This window comes from Amphibalanus amphitrite, unplaced genomic scaffold (genome assembly GCF_019059575.1).
Source record: "Amphibalanus amphitrite isolate SeventyFive unplaced genomic scaffold, NRLGWU_Aamphi_draft 000027F_arrow, whole genome shotgun sequence".
Taxonomy (NCBI): domain Eukaryota; kingdom Metazoa; phylum Arthropoda; class Thecostraca; order Balanomorpha; family Balanidae; genus Amphibalanus; species Amphibalanus amphitrite.
Window position 1 is genome coordinate 459,185 of NW_024881523.1, and position 23,951 is coordinate 483,135.

The 23,951-nt window shown below is 47.2% G+C and overlaps 1 protein-coding gene and 1 long non-coding RNA gene across 2 annotated transcripts in view; one reads left to right on the forward strand and one right to left on the reverse strand.

Annotated features, from left to right (window-relative positions):
- Window positions 1–4,010: 4,010 nt before the first annotated feature.
- Window positions 4,011–23,951, forward strand: part of LOC122364161 — a 50,765-nt gene continuing 30,824 nt past the window's right edge. The window contains exon 1 of the mRNA XM_043334305.1: window positions 4,011–4,458. The gene's annotated coding sequence lies outside the window, so the exon portion shown is untranslated. The remainder of the gene's footprint in view (window positions 4,459–23,951) is intronic.
- LOC122364169 lies at window positions 22,406–22,883 on the reverse strand. The gene is made up of 2 exons (XR_006253498.1): window positions 22,724–22,883; window positions 22,406–22,486 (listed from the first exon to the last, which is right to left on the reverse strand). It is a non-coding gene; the product is annotated as an uncharacterized LOC122364169 (long non-coding RNA).

The following is a 23,951-nucleotide window of genomic DNA, read 5'->3' on the forward strand; positions in this document are numbered from 1 at the left end:
ATGTTTTCATTCCGTTCAAGGCCGCTGAAGAAACGCGGGATCTTGCGTGGGACATTGTCCGTTGTTTGCCGCGCAGAGTTGTGCCGTGGTTGTGCCTTTTTCATCCGTTTCTTACTTATGTCATATGTGTGCATGAAGCTTTGATTTTGTTTTTGGTTATTGTGTGGCCGGTCAGTCAAACGCCCCTGTAGAAGCCGGATGCTGCGTTTGATCGAGATGGAGTCAGACGATGATTGCAGAAAGCTAATAATATTGAAAAGAGTTGCGTGGCATGTCTGTTCGGAGTTGACATTTTGCTTTACTCCAGTTTATGACCTGAGAGCCTGGCTGGAAGTGACGGATCCAAACTTTTCACGTTAAGATGGCTGAGGGTGCAATAATCTCTAGTCGGCTGGAAGTGATCTCTATTCTCTTTTGGCTAGAAATGACATTAATCATTATCTCCACTGGCGAAAATGGCACTTGACATCACCGAATGCAACGTTCATATTGTAGGATACATAAAATCAGGAAGATTACGCGAATTAGGTAGGCAAACGTGGAATAAAATAGGTGCTGGATGTTTTGGTTTTGGTGGTGAATCAGCAAACAGCAAATACGGAGTTCAACTAGACGATCTGGCAACTTTAGGCTGTGTGGAAGCAATTAGGTGCCAGATTCAGATATTAGGGTCGAATAAGCATTTTGGGGCTGATCAGCAATTAGGTGCCAGAAACAGCTTTTTAGGGACCAGAAACAAATATTCCCCGTTAATATCCACCGCTCGGTAGTTAACTGTCGGGTGCCATTGATCCTGTTTTGCAGATATTTTATGGCAGGAATCGCTGAATGATACCATTAGGCCCACTGGATTGTCCAGCACCTAATGAGTTTTTTTTTTTTTTGCCAAGAAATATTTGCCAACATTGCATATTCAGCATACGTGGGCATTGGGCATGGCTGACTTCCGCTTTTAGTCGGTTTCTGACTAGGCTGCGATGCAGTGATGGTCTCTTAATACCTACCGGCGTATCAACTAAATCTTCTGCTTTTCTAAATTAGTGGGTTCGAACGGGTTTGAACATATTTATTACTTAGCCAAACGTTTTCTAAGGTTATTTCGTGCATCGCGAAGTGTTCATACCGTAAATATACAAATAAACGTCCCAAAGTGTTCGCAGGTGTCTGTTAGTCTCCTTCATCATTCTAGTTGCGTGACCAACTTGCACTTGGGGTCAAGCTGCAGGGTCAGTTTCCAGGAGACAGAGCTAGAATGTTTCCGTGTACAGGTGATATATCTACTATCTATGCAGTGTGCAGCAAGGACATAGCATGTTGTGAAGAGTTATTTACCGATAGGTAAAGTTTCCTCAAAAGACACTGATAAAAAATCATTTTTATATAGGTATGAGTATGGGTAGGTAATAGGTATGTTTACCTTTGTTTCATACTTTTAATTGAACTGAAACGTCACACGAATAAAACAAAAAGTGTTTACTCATTTTCCGCATTTCATTTATGAAGTTAGCTCAATTGTTAATGTAATTATTTATATGGGGTATAATAATAATAATAATAATAATATTAATAATAATAATGATAATGATAATAATGATAATAATAACAATAATAATAATAATAATAATAATAATAATAATAATAATAATAATAATAATAATAATAATGCCATTTATGATATAGGTATGTGATATATCATATCATATACGATTATTTTTTGCGGCGTTCGCGTTGGCGGAGTTCGATAGCCTTGGCGTTGGCACTACTGGCGGCGGTTGGTCCGAGGGTTACATTTTTAATTGGTTTCTCTGATTGTTTTTAGTTTTTGTGCTTTTGTGCTTTTCTTTCAAACCTTCGGTACGGCGATGCTATGGCATTGCCACTCCACAATACCTACCTACATAACTAGGTGTGTTCTCAAAGTATGCTGAAGGGAACCTTGAATGTGATTATGCTTCTGTTATTTTGATTATTCATGTGTGTAATAACTTTCTTCGCCCTTTTGTTTCAAATCATATATAAACTATATTATAGCCGGTTTCACGACGGCTGCATCTGTTACACATTTGGTGAAGATTGGGTGCATATTTGCTGCAGATTTGGTGCAGCTTTGGTCAAGTTAGGTTCATCGTGTTTCCCAAAAGTTATTAGCTTGGGTTGCACAGATGCTTCTTATATGCCTCATTTTTTTAATTATCTGACATCTTTTTTTTTAATAATGAAATAATTTCAAGATATGAAAATATTTGTTATAAAGAGACTTGGTGCAGATTTGGTCAAATTTGGTGCATTCGCTAGATAGGCCGTCTTGAAAACTGCTACTGGCTTTTCGCTTATGCGTATTTAAGTATTTTGGGTTTTAATTGAAAAATTGTACATTATCATCAATCATTTAAACATTATTTCATTATTTCATTGCAAATATTCTGTTGCGTTTCTCCACATTCGATATGTGAAGGCTTGCAAAAGACTGCCACTCAAGAGTCTCAAGAAAATCTTATAAGAAATAAGCCCTTCAACCGACTAAGTCCGGTAAAAATTAAATGCAACGCAACTTTCTACTACTGTAACCTGAGCTGGTGCAGGCCATTTCGTAATGTGTAGGTAGGATCTTGTCGCGTTTTTGTTACTTCCTGGAGGATTATAGAAGGTAATGCTTCCGCTGGATTTCGGCTCAAGCTTCCGAAAGTATGATAACTACTTGTGCTTGCCCCGACGCGTGGGGTGGACTGCTGAGCGGACTGTTGTACTTGAGTGTACATACTTACTTACCCCGACTGTTTACCCTTAAAGCAACTAAGGTCAATAAGAACCTACAAAGGTATAGGTTAGGTGAGATAAGAGTAAGGACGAGACAGTAGCTGCTCTGCTGGACCTTTACCAGCATAGATGATCAGGTATTGACGAAGTGTCATTTCTAATCTTCATTTCCTCAGGTAAATGATAGTAATTGCGTATTCGTTTCGGGCTACACTGAGGTAAAAAATTGTTAAAAACCAAAAAAGCAGACCATTGAACAAGGCTACTCAATAAAGCCGAAATATTTGGTTTTTAACAATTTTTTACCTCAGTGTAGCCCGAAACGAATACGAATTACTAGCATAGATGATGATGGACAGTGGGTAGAGACATGGAACGGGGGGGGGGGGGTCCGCCAGAAGAGAGTGGTCGATGGCTGACGGCTGAAGGCTCAACTGCGCGAGTTGCAGCTTCTAAAGCTGTGTTCCGACTTTAGGCATCCTGAGCACAATTTATGCGCAGAGCGCACAGTGGCCAGTTCGAAGGAACCGGCTTCTCCGCAAGACTGACGGTTTACGGGAACTACACCGTCAACAGTCAACATATTGTAATTGCGTCGCTGCTTTCCGTTAGCGCGTAACTATGCCACATTGTAGCCAGGGTGATGGATGCATACCTACCGGTATTTATCATTCACGCTACAATGGAATAACATGGTCCTGCCGAGCTGCTCGGACCACAGACCCGTAAGACCTGTCCTACTGCCGCGCTGCTCTTAGATAATAACCGTGCTAGATCATGGCATTACAGGAGAGCAAAGCAGCCATGGCCATTCTGACTAAAAATGCAATTCACTCCATGGCCACTTGTTTCCGCTTTTTTTTTTTGCTGATTACAACCAACTGCCCCCATACGGGACTAAGGGAGGATTACCGTGAGCTGCTGCCGTTCGGCGTTAAATCCTATTAGTAAACAGTCAGGCAAGTGGCAGGGGTGTGGTAAGAGAAGATCAGGGAAAGTCCGAAAATTTTTAGCCGGAACGATAGAGATGTTAAATGTAAAGAAAATAAAATAAATGACAAATAAAATAAATGACAAATGAGTATTCTTATTTCCTGTCGGACGCACACCCACCTATCGTAGATTGATGCAGCAATGTCAAGTGCACCAACGAGGGCCGCTTTTACACCAAATCCAATCGATAATTTTCCATTTTCTGGCGGCATACACAAACGTTCTTACCTAATGCTCCCTTCAGGCAAGCTGACCTTATCAGCTGACCTATTTACGGCTGACCTATATTTCCCTATTGACTCCTGTTTAGCCATAAATACAGCTGTCTGTAAAATATCACAGGCTAGTTGTTGCTTGTGGTGACTGACTGAGGTTTCGTAGATAGATTATGAACGATGCGGATAGTGTACCGGTGCGGCCACGTCCCCCGGCTGACGGCCGCAGCCGCGCGGCCTCTGAGCGCGAGCCGCGCGCCGGGAGACCAGCCGGCTCTCGGGAGACCCACTTTCGGCGGCGCGTCTCACGAAAGGGAAGGTGGTGGTAGCGGCGGCCAGTCAGTCGGTGTCGAGTCGTGTCGGGGAGAGCACGTGTGCCTGTCGGCGGAGCGGGGTGTGACCGGTGACCGAGACCGATCGACCGGCGACCGGCGACCGCGGGAGGAGCGGCTGACTGATATAGTACCGGCGGAGAGTGATTACTGGACGTCAGGTGAGTTCTGCGCCTACCACTGCGCGCTGCACGGTGTCGGGAGCAGCCGAGCTGGTGGAGCTCTCTGAGCTGGCGACGATACCCGAGCTGCCGGTCATGCAGCCGGCACGGAAAGCCGGTACGGAGCTGACCGGACCGTACCGTACCGGACCTGACACCTAACCATTGCATGGTCCGATGTCAGCAATGGCGCCCTCGGGTGGAATGAATATCGCTCATGGAAATAAGAATATGTTACTTTGGCAACACCTTATACAAAGGTGATTCATTAGGTAACGATGCTCGCAAATCTCAAACCAAAAAAGTGGGGTGCATCCGTTTGTGGTATAGTAGTTGACCGCAATCGCTGCCTATTTCAACTTCGCGCCACTCCACTCGGCTAGTAACTCATATCCGCATCGATAACGGAAATCAACCATTCCTCGAGTTCCGTGATGCTTTGCTGCAGTCTGCGGTACAGCTGATGGCCTCAGGTCTCTCTCTCTCTCTCTCTCTCTCTCTCTCTCTCTCTCTCTCTCTCTCTCTCTCTCTCTCTCTCTCTCTCTCTCTCTCTCTCTCTCTCTCTCTCCTCTCTCTCTCTCTCTCTCTCTCTCTCTCTCTCTCTCTCTCTCTCTATCCTCTCTTTCCTCTCTCTCCCTCCCTCTTTCTCTCTCTCTCTATCCTCTCTTTCCTCCTCTCTCCCTCCCTCTCTCTCTCTCAACTCTCTTCCCCTTTCCCTCCTTTCCTCTCTTCCTCTCTTCCTCTCTCCCTCTCTCTTCCCCTCTTCATCTCTTTCTCTCTGCCTCTCTTCCTTTCTCCCTCTCTCCCTCTCTCCCTCTCTCTTTCATTTATCTTACTCTTCCTTGCTCTTTCTCCCTCTCCCTTTATCTCTCTACCTCTCCCCTGCTCTCCCTTCTCTTGCTCCCTCCCTCTTCCTCCCTCTTCTCCCTCAACCTCTGCTGGCGCCTGACCCCCTCTCTCATTTTCATTTTACCCACGACCGCTACAAGATATTCTGTGTTATGTTTGTCTTCTCAAGGCGTGGCGATTTATGAATTACTCTGAGCCTGAAAACACTTGCGTTTTCTCTGTTATGACGAGAATCCTTGTTCCTAAGGACAGTGAGCGTCGGATTTGGAAGTGAAAGCAGTGATAAGACTTCTTTGCATAAACAGCTTCTTATGCATCAGCTCAGGGTCTTATGCAGTCGGACGAGTGGTCTCACAGTAAGAGTTGATGTTCATCGGACAAGTAATCATTCATAGGCAGATCAAGGAAAGCTAAACCAATATATTGTTGGTAAAACTTTACATAGCCGCTGCTTGTCGAGTTGAGAACGACCGATAGGATGTTAGTCTGTCGAGAAGGGCATCTTTACCGTTGCAGTCTGGATATGACTAACCGTCTTGCAGAGCTTTCGCTTTGACTAATCGTATAGGTCTTTAAGAATGTCTCAAAGTTGCTCAATACTTATATCCTACACTATTAAACTTTGCTGATGTTAAATGTTCATTTGGTAGAAATTAGAAATTAACACCTAAACGGACTGCTTGAATTGTAGTCTTTTAACCCTTGCCGGCACAGGCCATTTTGAGTCCTTCGACGGCACAAGGGGGGGGGGGTACGACCCCCCCCTCGCGTTTGGCCCCTGATCGAGCTAGAGCTACCCAGAAAAAACGAGCGTGTTGCCCGTCACGAGAGGAAGCCGATGATACCCAATTTTAAGGTCCTAGGTCATCGGGTGACCTTCCAGGTCAGGTCAATGACCCGAAAACCGGGAAAATCGGGACCTGTTAGAAAGTCGTAAAGTATGGCTGCTATGAGGTTTTCCGGGGTGCTGATCACGAATATCGTGTTAGTTTTGATCACAGATGATGTCTTTAAGCATTTAGACCAGGTCGGGTCAGGTCAGGTCAGGTCAACCGGTAGGGGTTGTGACGGGTATTCGTAATACGTGTCAACCGCCTCGGACAGCTTCGTAACATGTTACGAAGGCACCAAAACTACTTCGTAAATGTTCAAATGGTTGCTAAATTCGAATTCAGCTCCAAAAACTAGCCTAGAAACATGTAAAACTCGAAAAAGTGAACCGAGGTCACCCGAGGTCACCAAAGGTCAATGACCTGACCTGACCTTCAGGTGACCTTTACACCCACCCTAATGCATGGGAGCAACATCAAATCACATGTTTGAACGTTTGAAACCACGAAAAGCTTGCAAACGCGCGGCTAATGCGAGCCAACATGCGCCGAACCGTGATTTCGGCCAAACATGGTCACAGAAAAGAGGTCACAGGTCAAAGGTCATTGGGGTCAGGGTCATGAAATTTTCAGGGTAGGTGTAAAATTGATCAATGCGAAGGTACTGAAAGTTTCGTGGCGATCGGCCGCTTTTTACGCGAGTTATTCGCGAAAAACCTTAGGGGGGTTGCATCAACCCCCCCCCCCCCCTGTGCCGGCGAGGGTTAATGCGCAATGTGGTTTCATCTGGCATTATCAAGACCAAAAAACGTTTAAACGCCTGCGGAGATTGGCCGGGTTGAGCCCTCTGAAATTTTTGCAATCACTAGTACGATCACTGTTTTCTCGTCGATAGTCTACTTTTTTTTTTATTCAGGCCTCCCTCCAACGGGCACTTGTGGCCCATTTACAGGAGGGCTCCTCCTCCTCCTGGCCCTTGTTCCCCCACCCCCCAGGCTACGGCTGAAGTGGGAGCCTACCCCACACCTGGTGACACAGCCGGGGACGACGCCCGCGGAACGGGCGGAACCGGGAATCGAACCCGAATCCGGCACCGCCCGCACCCCGGGTCGACGCCTTAACCGACTGCGCCACCAGGGCCGCCTTGGTGGCGCAGTCGGTTACTGCGCCTACTGCTCAATCTTGCGTTTTTATCAGGACTTTGATCAAGTATTTGCTATAAAGTCGTTCTAACAAGTTCACAGCAGCTGCAAATAGTTCATGTCTATAAAGATCGTCCATCGGTTCGTCTCCAATACGACACACAGTCCACTGGTCAATTATTCCTGGCGCAATCATCACAACGGTCCATGCCCCTGGCCCGGGACCGACCCGTTCAGTGGTCCGGGCCTGGCCCGTCTCTCTTGTACAGCTCTTGGTCCAACCGTCCATTATTTGTGTCCACCCAGTGGCCCCTACCTATGGAGCTGAAGTTTCATGTCTGGCCCGTCCAGTGGCCACTGGTCCAACAACCAGTGGCCCAACAACCATCCAGTGGTCCATCAGTCCAGCGACGCATCTGGTGCAATGGCCCGTGTCTGGTCGGCCTGGCAATATAAGGCAGCAGATGCCACGTTCAGGTAGCTCGCTAATGCGGAACATTTAGAGAAACGCACTTGATAGTGACCTAGTTTCAGATGCCACTTGATATGCATTCGTTAATTAGTGACCTAATTAGCACTGTATGCTCTCGATATGCTACTGTTTAAACGGTTGACATCTTTATTGCCAAGTCGCTGAATCTAGCTTGCATTCATGGTACTGCTTTTTGGTGTGGGCCGAGGTGTGGGCCACTTTATTTCCATCTCAAATGCTTATTTGCTGGTAAACGATGGTACTATGAAGTCACAGGTACTTTTTTAAACTCTGCGGCAATGCCGTCACGGCTGCTCAAAGCCTGCTTTCCCTGATGACCGTGCTCCAGGATGACCAGTGATTGCGTTTGGAGCTTGCTGCTGACCACTTTTTCCTGCGGTTTGACCTGTTTTCTAAAGCATCGCTCATCCTTTTAAATGACCAAAGAAGAGCGCATCACCGTAATCGGTGGTCTGCTATTAGCCAATATCACCGATTGATCCGTATGCCTTATGGAATAAATCTGCCTACTTTTGTCATAAGCACCGCCGACCACGTGGAACAGTTACCACTGCTGTATCGCTAACAAAACGGGCTCATTTTTGTATGGACATAGATTGCTAATGACTATGTGCCTCCCGTGTTTTTTTTTTTTTCAACGAATAACTCGTAAAATCAATAAAAACAAAACGGTCTCCCAAGCTTGCATAAATCATCCAATCCATTTTCAAAGTTGCCTCGACCTTGACTTAATTTATCCGTCAGTGTGCCGTTGATAGTAAACAGCAGTGATTTGCGTGCAGGTTCACCGTACGGAAGCTTTCAGTGAAGCGTCATCGTACATGCACTGTGTGGTAGTTAATTGGTTAATTGTAGTAGTTTGCTGAGTGGTCAGGGACCGCATGTCCTCTGTCGGGATGGGAAAAGCCAGCCGTTCGATATTGGGTCAGGAGAGACCGTCATTAGAGGCCGTGAATGGCCGGTATTGTCCGATACTGGGTTAGGAAACGCTACAGGTGTTCGCTGCTAGACAGGTAACGTCTCAAAAGGGGAGGGAGTAGCCGCTTTTGAGTGCTGTCTGTTACTGTCCGCTGTCACAGTGGGGGTGGGAGAAGCCCCTATCGAGTATTGTCCGGTGTCAGATGGGCACGGTGTACCCCTCTTTCCGCTGCCGGGCGGAGTGGGGGTAGGAGTGGCCGCTGTCTGTTACTGTCCGATCTCCGATGGACGGGGTGTATCCCGCTGTCTGCTGTCCGATGTGCAGGGAGTATCCCACTGTCCGCTGCCGGGCGGAGTGGGGGTGGGAGTGGCCGCCGTCGGTTACTGTCCGCTGTCAGATGTGCGGGGTGTATCCCACCGTCCGCTGCCGGAGTGGGGGTGGGAGTGGCCGCCGCCGTCGGTGGCTGTCCACTGTCCAGCGGACGGGGTGTATCCCGCTGTCCGCTGTCCGATGGGCAGGGAGTATCCTGCTGTCCGCTGCCGGCCGGAGTGGGGGTGGGAGTAGCCGCCGCCGTCGGTGGCTGTCCCAGTTCGCGCGCCTCGGTCGCGCTCGAGCCGGCACTGTGGGACCGACCGAGAGGCCGCCGGCTGACCGGTTCTCCACAGAACGGGAATCTCATTTTCACCCGATGGTCTGTGCTTTCACTGTTGGCGCGCTGGCTCGTCCGGTCACCTCTGGTCGCGACGAGCATAGGCCGGAAATGGTGTCACGACAGAGAGCTGAGTGACCTTCCGCTCTGCCGGTGCTGCAGGACTGCGGCCTTCCCCATGCCGCGGCTGAGACCGCAGCATATTTACGTCTGGACAACGAGTTGCGTTGGAGAGGCCGAAAATAGTGGCGATTTCAGGACCGCAAGAATGGACCGTCACGGGAATGATTCTTTTTGAAACCGCGCACTGTTTTCAGCCGAAATTTAATAGTTAGTACAAAATATTTTGTAATTGCATTTCCACTAAGAGTGAATGCGATCAGCGTTAAGTTTTACTGCTATTGCATTTTGTGAAGAAGCATATAGTGCTGTTATGTTGCATTTTTTGCGCGTTTGTTACAAAATATGTAGCGAATAAGCGTCAGTGTAATTTTCATCATATCATATAGCCTTGATCATATGATATAGCCTTGAATTCATCAGTGCCATTGAGGGAAAGCTATGCTAATTGCTCTTGTCCATCCACTAAAATTTATAAAATATTTTGCGTTGTGTATTCCAAAAGGAGAGGGAACTGTTTCATTTGTGCCTTCATGTCAGAATTGAAGGTGGATCATTAAATTTTCAACGCAGTGTACAAACAAGCATTTGGTCGTTCTCGTATATAAGCAGTTGCTAAGAAAAGGTTGATCAATCCTGAAGTTCAGTCATCGTACCTCAACTTGGCAGCAAGATTCCCCAAGGACAGAGGATATATTGTATACCTGTCCTGTTAAAACATTTTTCCGCTTCCCCTTCGAGCTGCCAGCAAACATAGAAACAATTAGCTATGCTATTCGTTACCAATCTCAGCGCAAACCTCACAACCAAGTCCCTCCGGGAAAACACTGTAGCTGTACAAAAAGGGGCTATTGGTATATTCAGCCCAAATGAACACGACACAAACATACTAGCAAGTATACATGTCTCAACCAAGACTGCCCTGCCAACGGGCCGCCACCCCTCCCCCCGCGCGGCGCAATGGTGTCCCCACCCAAACTAGAAACCCTGTCGTGTGTGTCCTCCCCCGGAAAAAGTCCTAACTAGAAAAAAACCGGGGGACCTAGTTGGGGAAAAAACCACATTTTGTGGAAAAACCCATCTTTATTTAAGAGTGTGGTGCGTGTAAAAAAAAGCCCCAAAAATGGTGGTGGGTGGGTGGGAAACGCAAAAACATTTCAGAGCGAGAACACTGCTGACTTGCGTCAGACCGGGCGGCTTAGAACAGAGTGACCGCGCAAATGCACTCAAACCCCGCGCGGCGCGCCGTCACCGTCACGTGACACGAGTCGCTCCACCAATCAGAGGAGGCCGCCGCCTTAGCGGCCTTGCCGCCCGGGGGCGCAGGCGGCCGCCCGCCTGCCGCCGAACGCTGCTCGCCGAGGCCGGCCCGGCTCCGGGGCCGCCCCAGAGAAGACGCTCGTAGTGTCGCGGAAAAACCGGTTATATCTTGTCATATATAACCGGGCGTATTTTCCGCTTCCCCTTCGAGCTGCCAGCAAACATAGAAACAATTAGCTATGCTATTCGTTACCAATCTCAGCGCAAACCTCACAACCAAGTCCCTCCGGGAAAACACTGTAGCTGTACAAAAAGGGGCTATTGGTATATTCAGCCCAAATGAACACGACACAAACATACTAGCAAGTATACATGTCTCAACCAAGACTGCCCTGCCAACGGGCCGCCACCCCTCCCCCCGCGCGGCGCAATGGTGTCCCCACCCATTCAATACATCCACCCAGACACCAATGCGCCAAAATAAAACACCCCCTTCCCGAGACCAGCAGACCGAATGGGGGATACAAATTAACACAAAAAGACCTATAGTCGCCGCCAGTGTCGAGACCAGTGGCGGAACCCCTCAAATACGTGCTTGGTTGAAGGTAGGTAATTATTTCCTCAACCTGGCCCGAAGCTTACCAGAAACGCCACGATCCCCTAAAACCTGCCAACATGAATGTGAGCGATACAGCGGTCACCAATGAAGAACAATATTACGGCATTTATACCGAAGCCCTTGCAGCAGGACTAACAACCAGTAGCATTAGCCACTACTGCGATGATAGCCTCCACCAACTAAAGGCCCTCGATATACCCGCCGAAAAAAACAACCATCCATGAGTTCTGAGGCATCTGACAACAGAAGCTGTATTTTCCTTGACCTTGAACCTATGCACAATGCACATGCCTATCAGCGCGACCATGAATTTTCCCAGAACCTTGGAAGGGGTTATAGAACAGTATCAACGAAGGTCGTTGACAGCCGCCCAGCAAAAAAGGGGAGGGCTCTCGGCCCGCTCCAGGAATCAGCGCTCTAAGCCGCCGTAAGGACACCCGCGCTACCGGGCGTCCTAGTGGCAGCCACCTACGGGTAGACTAGCGAGCCGCCCCGTGTCCGTTGTAGAAGGTGGAAGAAGGGAGCATCCCGAGCAGCACCAGGGGCCGTGAGAAACGGCTTCCCCGGGCAGACTAGCGAGCTGCTTTTTCCTTTTATTATTGCTAATGTTAATTATTATTGTTATTATTGTTATTATTGTTATTATTATTGTCATTATTATTGTTATTATTGTCATTATTATTGTCATTATTATTGTTATTATTTTAGCGCCGTCCCCCCAAAAAAAGCATGGTAACCCAATGGTTGTTAGGCAACTGACAACAGAGGCCACAGTTACCGTTACGTGTACCTTAATCCCTGTGATATGCGTGGCAATGATAACGACCATGAATGTTACCTAAAACTTTGCAAAGGTTAAAACAGTGACCACGAAACTATAGGTAATCAGGTCATAGATAGCCGACCAGCAAAAGGGGAGAGCTCTCAACGCCCGCCGGCATCCACATTCAAAGCCGCCGGAATGACGCCTGCGCTACCGGCGTCCTGGCGGCAGCCACCAACGAGCAGATGAGCAAGCCGCCCCGAGGCCGTTGTAGAAAAACACATCCCCGGCAAACTAGAGAGCTGCCCAGAGGCCGTTGAAGAAGGGGACTACCACGGGCAGACTTGCGACTAGCGAGCTACACCCGAGGCTGTTGTAGGAGGGGACGCCCGCGGGCAGACTAGCGAGCCGCCCCGAGGCCGTTGTAGAAGGGGGCACCCCCGGGTAGACTAGCGAGCTGCCCCGAGGCCGTTGTGAAGGACACCCCCAGGCAGACTAGCGAGCTGTCCCGGGGTCGTAGAAGGGGACACCCCCGGGCAGACTAGCGAGCTGCCCCGGGGTCGTTGTAGAAGGGGACACCCCCGGGCAGACTAGCGAGCTGCTCCGATGCCTTTGTAGAAGGGGACACCCCCGGGCAGACTAGCGAGCTGCCCCGAGGCCGTTGTGAAAGGGACACCCCCGGGCAGACTAGCGAGCTGTCCCGGGTTCGTAGAAGGGGACACCCCCGGGCAGACTAGCGAGCTGCCCCGAGGCCGTTGTAGAAGGGGACACCCCCCCCCCCCGGGCAGACTAGCGAGCTGCCCCGGGGTCGTTGTAGAAGGGGACACCCCCGGGCAGACTAGCGAGCTGCCCCGAGGCCGTTGTAGAAGGGGCACCCCCGGGCAGACTAACGAGCTGCCCCGAGGCCGTTGTAGGAGAGGATATCCCCGGGCAGACTAGCGAGCTGCCTCGGGGTCGTTGTAGAAGGGGATACCCCCGGGCAGACTAGCGAGCTTCACCCGGGACTTGTAGAATTGGGCATCCCAAGATTCTCCAAATGTTTAGGGCAATTACCCGACCTGAATACCAAAATACACGCTGTTGAAATCTGATAGTATCCGCATCCCCCCGCCACGGGCAACAAGCTTGCCTTCCCGCTAAGCTCCGGATTGATCAGGGACCAAAAGACCGGCATACAGACAGCCCCTACGCTGTAAACAGGCCAATATGGGTAAAAATTGCCGTAGCTTCCTAGCTCGACACGTTTTGGAGGTGTTTACTGCCTCCAAACGCCGAGCTGCCTCAATGTCACCCATAGAAGGTACAGTAACTCACCCACCAACCAATCATAGGCAGGTCCTGAGTGACAAGAGTACATAACCTGAGTACACACACCAGGTTGCTATCATAAAAATGTTAGAAATTACTCGTAACATCGTATGGTAAAATTAAAATTCCAACCACTCAATGACCCCCGGTGACGCCGACAGCGCGAGCAGCGACCGCGCGCGACCCCTGACAGCGCGCCTCCGAATAAATTAATAAAAAATATATAACGCTTGGAAAAAGGCCATACATCACAAAAACAGCTCACCTCCCAAAGGGTACGCTCACTACGCCAACCCCTACGCCAGTATCAGTTGTCCTGTATGGGAACCACGTTTCAACCATAGCCAGGCATAACCAACGACAACTCTACAAACTCAACTCCCAACCCTCAACACCAACACCACCGGTGAACACCGGCCCACCTCAGTGGCCACTCAACACCTAAGCCGGCCAGGTCGCGCGCTTGGAGCTGCTACCCCTTGGAAGAATGAGCTGAATCCACTCAAACGGAGTGTAGAATGCCAATGTCCAGCGTTCTAAGCAAAAACAAAAAGGTATAACAAATTCCATCTAAAGTGATCAAGTACCTACCTACCGGAGCAATACGTAAACCCCCCAGTTACTTAAATATCCTGGGCAACATTTGGTGTTGACCAGTGAAGCGCCATCAATAAATTGTTTTTTATATTGTTTGTTTGTTTTTATTTTTACTTTACAATTCTTTTAGTTTTTTTATTTCATATACCTACATTTTTTATACCTAACCCCCATTTACCCAAATAACCTAAGCGCAATTGACGTTGACCAGTGAAGCGCCATAAACTACTATTAAAACTCATCGCTCCGACAGCGCCACGCCACTATAGCTGAGCCCGCCATTCACGGGGTGCGCTCACCATGGCAAACCTTATGCCAGTAGCCGTTTACCTGCATGGGAACCAAGGTTCAACCATAGCCAGGCATAACCGGACAACTCTACAAATTCAACCACCGCTCACAACACCATCACCACATCATTGGTGAACCGCACTGGCCCACATCAGTGGCCACCCAACACGTAACCCGGCCAGGTTCTGCACTTGGAGCCGCTATCCCGTGAAAAAATGAGCTGAATTCACCCATACAGAGTGTGGAACGGCTAAGTCCAGCGATCTAAGAGAAGAAAACAATAAGACCCCTAGTTTGTAAATGATGAGTTGTAACCGATGAGTTTTTTTTTTTTAACCTACCCCTGCCAAAACAAATTAATATTTTAACTGGAAATAAACCATACCCAGCCATAAACCACTTCAAATAACTCCGCAACTAGCCCACTTTCCACCTCTTACTAACAAGACACCCGGACCAGTTAGGCATCCCACCAACCCCTCCATTATTAACAAATTGCATACGAACTTTATCAGCCATCAAAGTATAAAAAACAATCAACGTCCTTGCAAAAGCAATATTGCATACAGAACACACATTAATTATTGAAAAATACTTCTTAGCGAAAGAACCCACAAAAAAACTGAATTTCATACTCCCTTTGCTCTGCGACGGTTGCACTAGATCGCCAAAAAAACACGGCCAAGGCGGCCACAACCGAGCTGCGACCATCCGGACAGCTCAACACTCAGTCAGTACTGAGTGAGTGACGTCAACCCTGATGCTGGCGAGGGGTACCAGTGCCCAAAAATTTGTTGATTAAGGCATGGGAAACGTCACCCAAATGAAAATCACTGTTCACTCGCCTCCAATTTTTAATAGCCCATTTTCCACTCCCATTTTTACCCAGAAAAAGCATTCGCATGGATGGATAGCCATTTTACTTCCCACATTATACCAGCCTTTTATGAAATTTTGCCGCGCATCCTTTTTCACTCTTGTTAGGCCTTATTTGACCATCAATTTTCCACCCCACACTATCCCTTTTTGGTGAGAAATTTTCATAGACCCGGGAACAGGGGGGGGGGGGGCAGCGGGGGTGCTTGCCCCCCCAACTTGAGCCGTGGGGGCGTCGCCCCCTCAACATTGAGGCATAGAGAAAGGACCTTTCCTCCCTTTTCCGGACTTCTTTCCTTCTTGTTTCCTTTATATATCTTATCAGGACACGGCCTTTCCTTGCCATCTGAATGGTTTCTGCCGATACAGTATCGATTTGATATCTGCTATTGTCATCCCACTGGTTTGGGCCTGATTGATTGGTAGTTTGGCAGGTCAGCTTTTACATACATATACTGGACCATTTTGAGCCAACCCTGAGAAATACATAACGTACAACGGTGGTAAAATCGTTGCTATAGGTATAACACAGTTTACCCGCTCCGGGTGTGAGGGAGGGGTGTGGGGCAATGAGTGCACTGACGTGGCGCCCACGGAAGGCCGGTAGGGATTAAAGCTCAGCGACACCTTGGGCCTGTATGGCGCCTCCGGTTATCGGTAGCATCCTCAGAATCACCGGCGTAGGGCCCTTAGAGCCGCCGGTAAGGGGCCCGTAGAGGCACCGGTGTGGGACTGTCATGCAGGTGCCGGTGCGGGCGCTGAGAGGCACCAGTGTGACTCTCTCAGAGGCGCCGGTGAGGGTCCTACAGGCGTTGCTGTGGGCCCTCATAGACGCTGGTGTGGAGCAGTTACAGACTGGTGTGGGGCCTGAGCTGCTGACGCGAACCCTCTACAAGCCGGCAGGGGGTTCTCAGTGACCGGCAAGAGGCCCCTGTCACCGGTGTGGGGCCCTCAGAAGTCACTAGTGGGTGGTCCCTAGATGCGCACTGCGCAGGTGTTTGGTAGGGATTCGAGTCCTCACTCTCAGAGCCGCCGATATAGGGCTTTAATAGGCACTGGTGTAGGCACTCAGAGTTGGAGGCGTGAAACCCTCAGAGACACCGGTGTGGGTCCTCATAAGCGCCGATGAGGGCCCCCACAGTTGCCGTTATTGGGCCCTCAGAAAAATAATTGTGGGACCATGACTCAGAGGCCGGAGTGGGGCCTTAAGGAGATCTTAGTGTGGCAATTTAGGGCCCATGCGGTGCTCTAACGAGCCGAATGGGGCCCTCCCGAGTCGAAATATGGCCATCGTTAAGCCTCAGATCAAATGGTGCCGCAGGGTCCCCCGGACCCGAGGGTCCCTGTGAACCCGATTGGGGGGGGGGAGTGCGTGTTCCCTTAGACCCCTAGCTACGCCACTGTTTCATATGCATCAAGTCAGGTATTTTAGGCTCGCCTCCCCCCCCCCCCCCCAACTTGAAAATCGTTCCCGGGCCCCCAGGAATTTTCCTCAGACACCCCAGCCAAAATACAATTTAGGGACACCGAGGGGTACCCCAGTCCTAACAACGTATACTGACTAAATCCTTTTTACCTATTATTGATAGCACCTGACCTGTATTGTTCATTTGCTGATTGCAGGAGAAAGGTCATCCCATATCCTATAGCGACAAGTAGAAAAAAAAAAATCAAAGAAACAGACTGCTTTGAATATAGTTATAGACGATTTAACAAGCCTCAGCAGCAGCAGCAAACCAAGGTTGAAAACACGTTGAACTTAGAGTTGACTAGATTTCATTTTTTTTTTTTAATACCTTCAGGCCTCGTAACGATTTTATCAGAATTTTATTACTATCTTACTTTCCACCAGCATTGCCCCTCATGTTCCTATTGGTGGAACCAAATATCCCCACAAAAATGCCGATATCGCCCATGCCCAAGCGTTCACTATCTACCCTATCGGGTCCCCCTAGAACGTCACTAGAACCTCCATTAACAGATATGTACCGGGCCCGGCATACATGGAACAACGTACCTTTCAAAACCCCGGCCACCTTGGCCTATACCTGACGATGTCCCGTAAGACCTGCTAGGCAGCACGGGCAGCACCACTGGAGCTAGATGAGCTGGGAGGGGTCGGAACTCCCTCAGCTGACGCGGGAGCTGTGAAGAAATCCTCCAGCGGCCAAAGAAGACTCTGGCCCAGCGGGCCGGCCCCGCCGAGTGTGCCGATCCGTCGCCGTTCAGAGTCGGATGCCAACCACCCACCAAGCCATGGAAGAAAAAAAAAACGGATTGTGTCACATAACCATTTTTAGCCGAAAGCTCGTATCAAAGGAGGGTATCAGGAGGGATTATACATACTGGAGCCATTTATCTGACAATGCGCGCGATGACACATCGGCAGGATATGCATATTGCATACCAACATTACCATGATGATTGATGTCGCTTATGCATGCCTAGGCAATGCTCTATTTATTGACCACGACAAAAAGGCACCTTACTCTGGCAAAAAAAAAAACGATTCACAAACGCCACTACCATAAAAAAAAATGAAAACAGTTAACTCGCACCTCAATGTAGAGTGAGAGCAAAACAATCACGGGCTACCATAAAACTGCATCGTTATAGAAAATGGCATACCTAATGCAGTCTTTAAATATGAGGGTGAAAACTTCCTTTGGGTACTATCCTGTAACTTACTATATTATCGCCAGTGCATCCAAACTACCTAACATAATTTCCCATCTAATCTAAAATATCCTAGTCCCGACTCCCGAGACTTACCACACAAGTGGTTTCCACTATCACCTCTGCACCTCCGTACCTATATCACCCACTTAACCTTTCACTCCAACCTAACCAGGTAACAATACCATTTTAGACCAATACCATTGCATTGGGTATCATTAGCATGAACTCCATTTACCCTCTCAAGTCTCACCTGGTAGTTGGTACCCTTATTATCAACAATCCCTAACCCACTAATGAAAACCCCGCTCGGACACGCTCGGACAGAGCCAACATCACCAGCAGCTCATTCTCCACGGGGTACGCCCACCTGGCACACCTTACGCCAGTAACCGTTCACCTGTATGGGAACCACAGTTCAACCAATACCAGGCACCACCAAACGGCAATTCTACCAACTCTCTGCACAACCACCGGCCAACACCACGTGGCCACCAAACCCTACGCCGGCCAGGCCCACCTGGCCCACCTGGGCGTACCTCCACGGGGTACACCCACCTGGCACACCTTACGCCAGTAACCGTTCACCTGTATGGGAACCACAGTTCAACCAACACCAGGCACCACAAAACGGCAATTCTGCCAACTCCAACCACCGGCCAACACCACGTGGCCACCAAAAACCCCACGCCGGCCAGGCCGTGCACTCCGAGCTGCTACACCGAGAAGCATGAGCTGATTTCACTCACACTGAGTGTAGGATGGCAAAGTCCGGCGTTCCGTTCCAGGGAAGAAAAAAAAAACAGTTTCAGCTATGTTACACATAGCAAGAACCTACACCCAATCTCCCAAAATCTGAAAAACACTACCAAGCAAATTAGCAGTCCATGTTTCATTCTTTTATCCAACCTTCAAAGAACCTATAATACCAGGGCCCGTATTCAGGTCGACGGCGCAACTTAAGTTTTACTTAAGTTGCGCAAATGCGTAAGTAGTTTTTGTATTCAGGTTGACGGCCTAAGTATCATTTTGGCGTAAGTACATACTTAAGTAAAAATTGTTCAATTCCAGACAACTTACGTAAATCTTGCATTTTGGTATTCAGGTCGAACGGCGCACGTAAGTGAGGCGTATATTTGGCATTCATGTCAAATGTACTTACGATTGGCGTAAGTATGTCCATTTGTTTATCATTGTGAAGTTACGTGTGCTCCGGAGGACACGTAAGTCATTTTTTGAATAGAATGGAAGCTTGAATCACGCATTTAGGAATGTATGTGCATGCATTCATGCATGCATGTTTGATGACGTAGCTTCGTAGCTAATTAGTTACATATTACTTAATAAAATTTCACTCGTTTTTATCTTAAAATCTTAAAAAAATATCTTTAAAAATATACACATATTAAAAGAAATATATATATATTAAATATATAAAAAATATATACACATATTATGACGTCTTTTCCGGCCGACGTATGGTGGCTAGGAAATTCATTTGTTGAGACACGAGCCGGTGTCAAATTAACCGGCGCCCCGTTGGGGTCTGCCGAGCCACGCGCCCTGCTGGGGGGGGGGCAATTTGCCCCCCTAAGATCTTGAGAACCACGCGACATAGCGACAAGCGGCAAACGGTGTTGGATAGCCCCAACAGGGGCCTATCTTGTGACGCAATTTCATTGACCTAGGTCAAACCGATGACGTCACAGGTCAGGTCAAATGTCGAATTTTCACCGTTTACAGTACAGGCATTTCAAGAAATGCGTTGTAAAATCGAGTAAAATGCATTTCATTGAAGATCATCGATGGAAAAATTTTCGTCAAACACATATTTTGCTATTTGAGGCCACTGATACCAGGTCAGGTCACAGAGGTCAGGTCACTGAGGGTCACAATATGAAATTATCATGTGATGCATGTTTTATGGTCCATTTTATATGTCAAATGCGATTATGTGGGTCAGGCAGCCTTTTGGGTTAATTTAGATTATGTTCTGGTGAAGGTCAGGGCAAGGTCAGGTCAAATAAGGTCAAATTTCAAAGTCGATATTTTTGCATAAAATGGGTATCGATTCGATGCAGCTTGTCACTGGGAGTGCAATGCAGGGTTGTATACGACTCAATCAATAGCAATCAATTCAATCACGACAAATTTGGGAAACCAATCAAATCAATCAAGTCAGAGCAGTTTTCGGGAATTGATTCAATCGACTCAAACGCGACAATGAAAGGAATCAATCAACTCAATCAAACGACTCAAACCAACACATACATTAGGTTTTTTGCCCCACCAACTTGGAAAAGTGTCCATAGCAGTCTGGTGTACCTACCGGGTGTTCATTAATGAATGGAATAAAGTAGGTAGGCACCAGAAAGATATATATTCATCTCACGTTATCAAATCACACAATGCATTTTCAGGAGGGCTTATCATTTATGATTACATCATCGCGATCACCGCTTGCCACTTGTGTCTCCTACAGGAAGTGCTCAAAGTAACACCTTCGCTCGGCCACGCACGGCTCTGCCCGGCGTTGTGTGTGCCGGGCCATCTTCCTCATCTGCTCCTCGCTTATGTTCTGGCGAAGTCCTCCACGACCTTCTTCAGTTCTTTGATTGTTTCCGGCTCCGATTCCATCACGCGATCCAAAGCTTGGGTCCAGAACGAGAAATCCAGGCAGGACAGGTCGGGACTGTATGCGGGCCAGTGCAGATGGCACTTCCGCGCGAGATCGCTAAACTTCGATCGAGGGAGGCCATGGCAGAATTAGGATCTTCAATACCTTTCCAATGGACATTTTAAACTCTTCACACGCCTGCCGAGCATGAGCTGTGGCATTTTTCCGGAAGAAATCCTTGACCTGTTCCATTTCACCAGGGGTCATCGGCTGGCGCCCGGAGCGCACACATGGCCGTGTCGCTGCAACCATCCTAAATCCTTCCACCAAACGCTGAAAAGCATTCAGATGTGGTATTGCTGCTGGTTTTCTCGTAGAGAACTTAAGGCGGAAAGCCCGCCTAACCACGGTAAGACTTTCCAACCCGGCACACTTCCCCACAACCCAACCCGCTTGTTCATAATTGAACGGCGAGTTTGTCTTGAAGTGCCGATTTGGGCTCTTCGAAACCAGAGCCATTCACAAGCGATTGGATGACGCCGTGATTTAAGTTATAATGTATTAAAAAATGATAAGGCCTATGCTTCATATTTACAAGGCAAAAAATGCGCGTACGTGATTTATTGTTATCACGCGACGTAGCTACTTTATTCCATTCATTAATGAACACCCGGTACCTACCTACCTTCCTACCTACCCACAGAAGAAACATAAAAATATTGTCATTTAAAATTATAAATTCCCATGCCATTCAAAGTTTCTATGTAATAAGGATGGATACCTAGTGATGGACAGGTGGATCATGATATTGAGGTTCAATGGGTAGAATTGGAGCAGAAGTTTCATTTAATGGGTGCAAAATAACCCAGTAGTTGACTCGCCCCCAAATCACCACCTTTCACCTAAAGGTTGTCAATTTAATTTTGGCCATATTCCAACTCCATTTACACTAAATATCAGATATTCCGGTTGAAAGTTGGCTGCTCGGATTTTGGCAGTGTTCGTGATTTGGACAATTTACCCTACACCACGTCTATTTTAATGGATAATATGCATCAATAACATATTAACCATAGGGAAATAGAAATAAATATCTTACCTGCATGTGACAGTTTCAGTTAGACAGAGTCTGACGGGCAGCCTGAAAAATCTTTCCACACAATGTGCATTTGAGGCGTGGGATGTTGTCAGATTGGGAAGGAAGAGATTTGAAGTATTTAGCGGTCCACGACTCTGGACGTGGCATGTCAATGTTAGGTAGGTACCTATGTGAAAAATTCAAAACATTTAATTGCAATACAATTTGAAACTATTAGGACTGGGGGATAAGGATGAGTATTTAAAAGGAAATGGAGAGGACAGGGACTCTGGAACCACAGGATAAGATAAGGACAAAGGAAGTAGGAACAAAGAAAATTAAAACGCGAAAACGGCACGGTGCGACTGTGAATAAAAGAAAACGTTTTGCCAATAAGTATGCTAAGCTTTTATAAATCCTTATTCTACGTGTTTTGATTTTTTTGTAAGATGACGTCATTGATTATCATGTACTATGGTAGATCATCATAAAATAAATCGGTTGTACAACACCAATTTCGTTTTAATTATTATTTCATTTGAAATAAAACCACTTAATAATATTCGGTAAAATATTTTAAGGAAAATGAAATATATTAAATATGTTATGCTTAGGCTCTCAGGAGAAAAGGATCAACAAACGTTCTGCTGCAATTTAAACAATGCAGCAAATTAGCTATTAATTGGTATACGTAAACGTAATTAGCGAGACGAAAACGGCGCTTTTGTTTCAGTTATTTTTGTAGGGGTTTCAGATATTTATAGAGTTCAGTGGGTTGTTTCTGAGGAGATGTGGAGATGTGAATTATTAATTAATCACACTTTATTAGTGATCCGGCCAACAGGAAAAAACTACCAGGGCAGAGTTCTACAAGATTTATTGTGATCAGGGCTTGTAGTCGGTGGGCCCACAGTAGTCGCAGACCGTGATGACCGTTATAACTGTGGGGACAACGGACGAAAGGTGTAATACATCCGGCACATAACCAATCGCCGCAGTAGGGGGTAGCACATGAACGAGCGAACAGATCATGTTGGTTACTAAGAAACTGAACTCAAACTCTAAGCACCGCTCGTTTAAATATACCAGACTGGCTGATTAAATAATCCAATCACACAGTATCGCGCTGTCTAACCAGTGCCAGTAGTGCCTATCGAAGAGATATAAGTGAGACTCACTTCGTCCGGGATTGTGAGTGGTCGTGCGTGCAGTCAATGTGGCTACCAAGCACAGTAGTCAGCTATCAGAGGCAAGGCACACATATGCGACACCTGAAAGACAAATGCCAGTCAAAAACAAATCCGTATATCTTGATGCGGTTAGCCGCTGGGGCGGGAACAATTAGTATATAGGGCCTTGCACTTTATCATCTGGATTAAAAAAAAAAAACGTTTCCTGCTGAGTGCAGAAAGGTAGGTAGGTGCATCGCCAGGTTCTATCACCAGGATTGGAGCAGTTCAAGTTATGAGTTATTGCAGTTGAAAGTCAAAGTTGGCTGTTCATGTTTAGGCCCTGTTCTTTATTTGGCCATCTACCCCATATTGCAGTTGTGATGACAATTGACAAGCAGTTTTCAGTGTAGTTTTGTGATCTTTGATGTCATCAGTTGGTGTCATTATTTTTCATCAACTAAAACTTATTTGAACTTTCCATTCAATCGACTCAATCATACGAGTCACTCTAATTTTCGGGAATCAAATCAGTCAACCAGTCGCTAAAGTCAAACGAGTCAGTCAACCAGTCATCTCGAAAAGTCAATCGACTCAATCCAATCAACTCAAAATACGCGTTGAAACAAATCAATCAATTCAATCGACTTGATTGGTATACAACCCTGGTGCAATGGTGGTCTTTTTTGCGCTACGTGGTCTAGAATTGCTAAAAATTGAGTTCAAAAATTTGACGTCATCAATTTTTTAACAGTTTTTCGCTATAACTTGGCCAAAAAAGGAGGTATCGATCTAAAATTTGGCATGTACCTATATAGAAGAGTGCAGGGACTATCGCATATATTCCGTTTTTTTTTTCGAAATTCGGATGCGTTTTTCTAAAAAATATTTTTTTGAATTTTTGGGGATCAAAATCCCAAAATTTTGAAAATCCGAGATGGCAGTTTTGTAGCGCCGCCTTTTCTCTTCATGACCATATAAAGAACTTTGAAATTGCTTGGCAACTGTATTTTTTTGTGAGCGTTTCAAGATATCATGTTTTTGATCATTTTTTGCTCGAATATGACCTCAATGACTCCCGACCTAAAGTGACTTAAGACTTGAAATTTTGTGTGAAGAGTTCAAATTGATGCCCGGGGTGGGTACTGAAAATTTGGCGGCGCTGCGCGACCAGGGTGGCAAATTGCCCCCCCCCCCCCAGCGGGGCAAGGGTTAATGCAGTCGAATGTACTGAAAG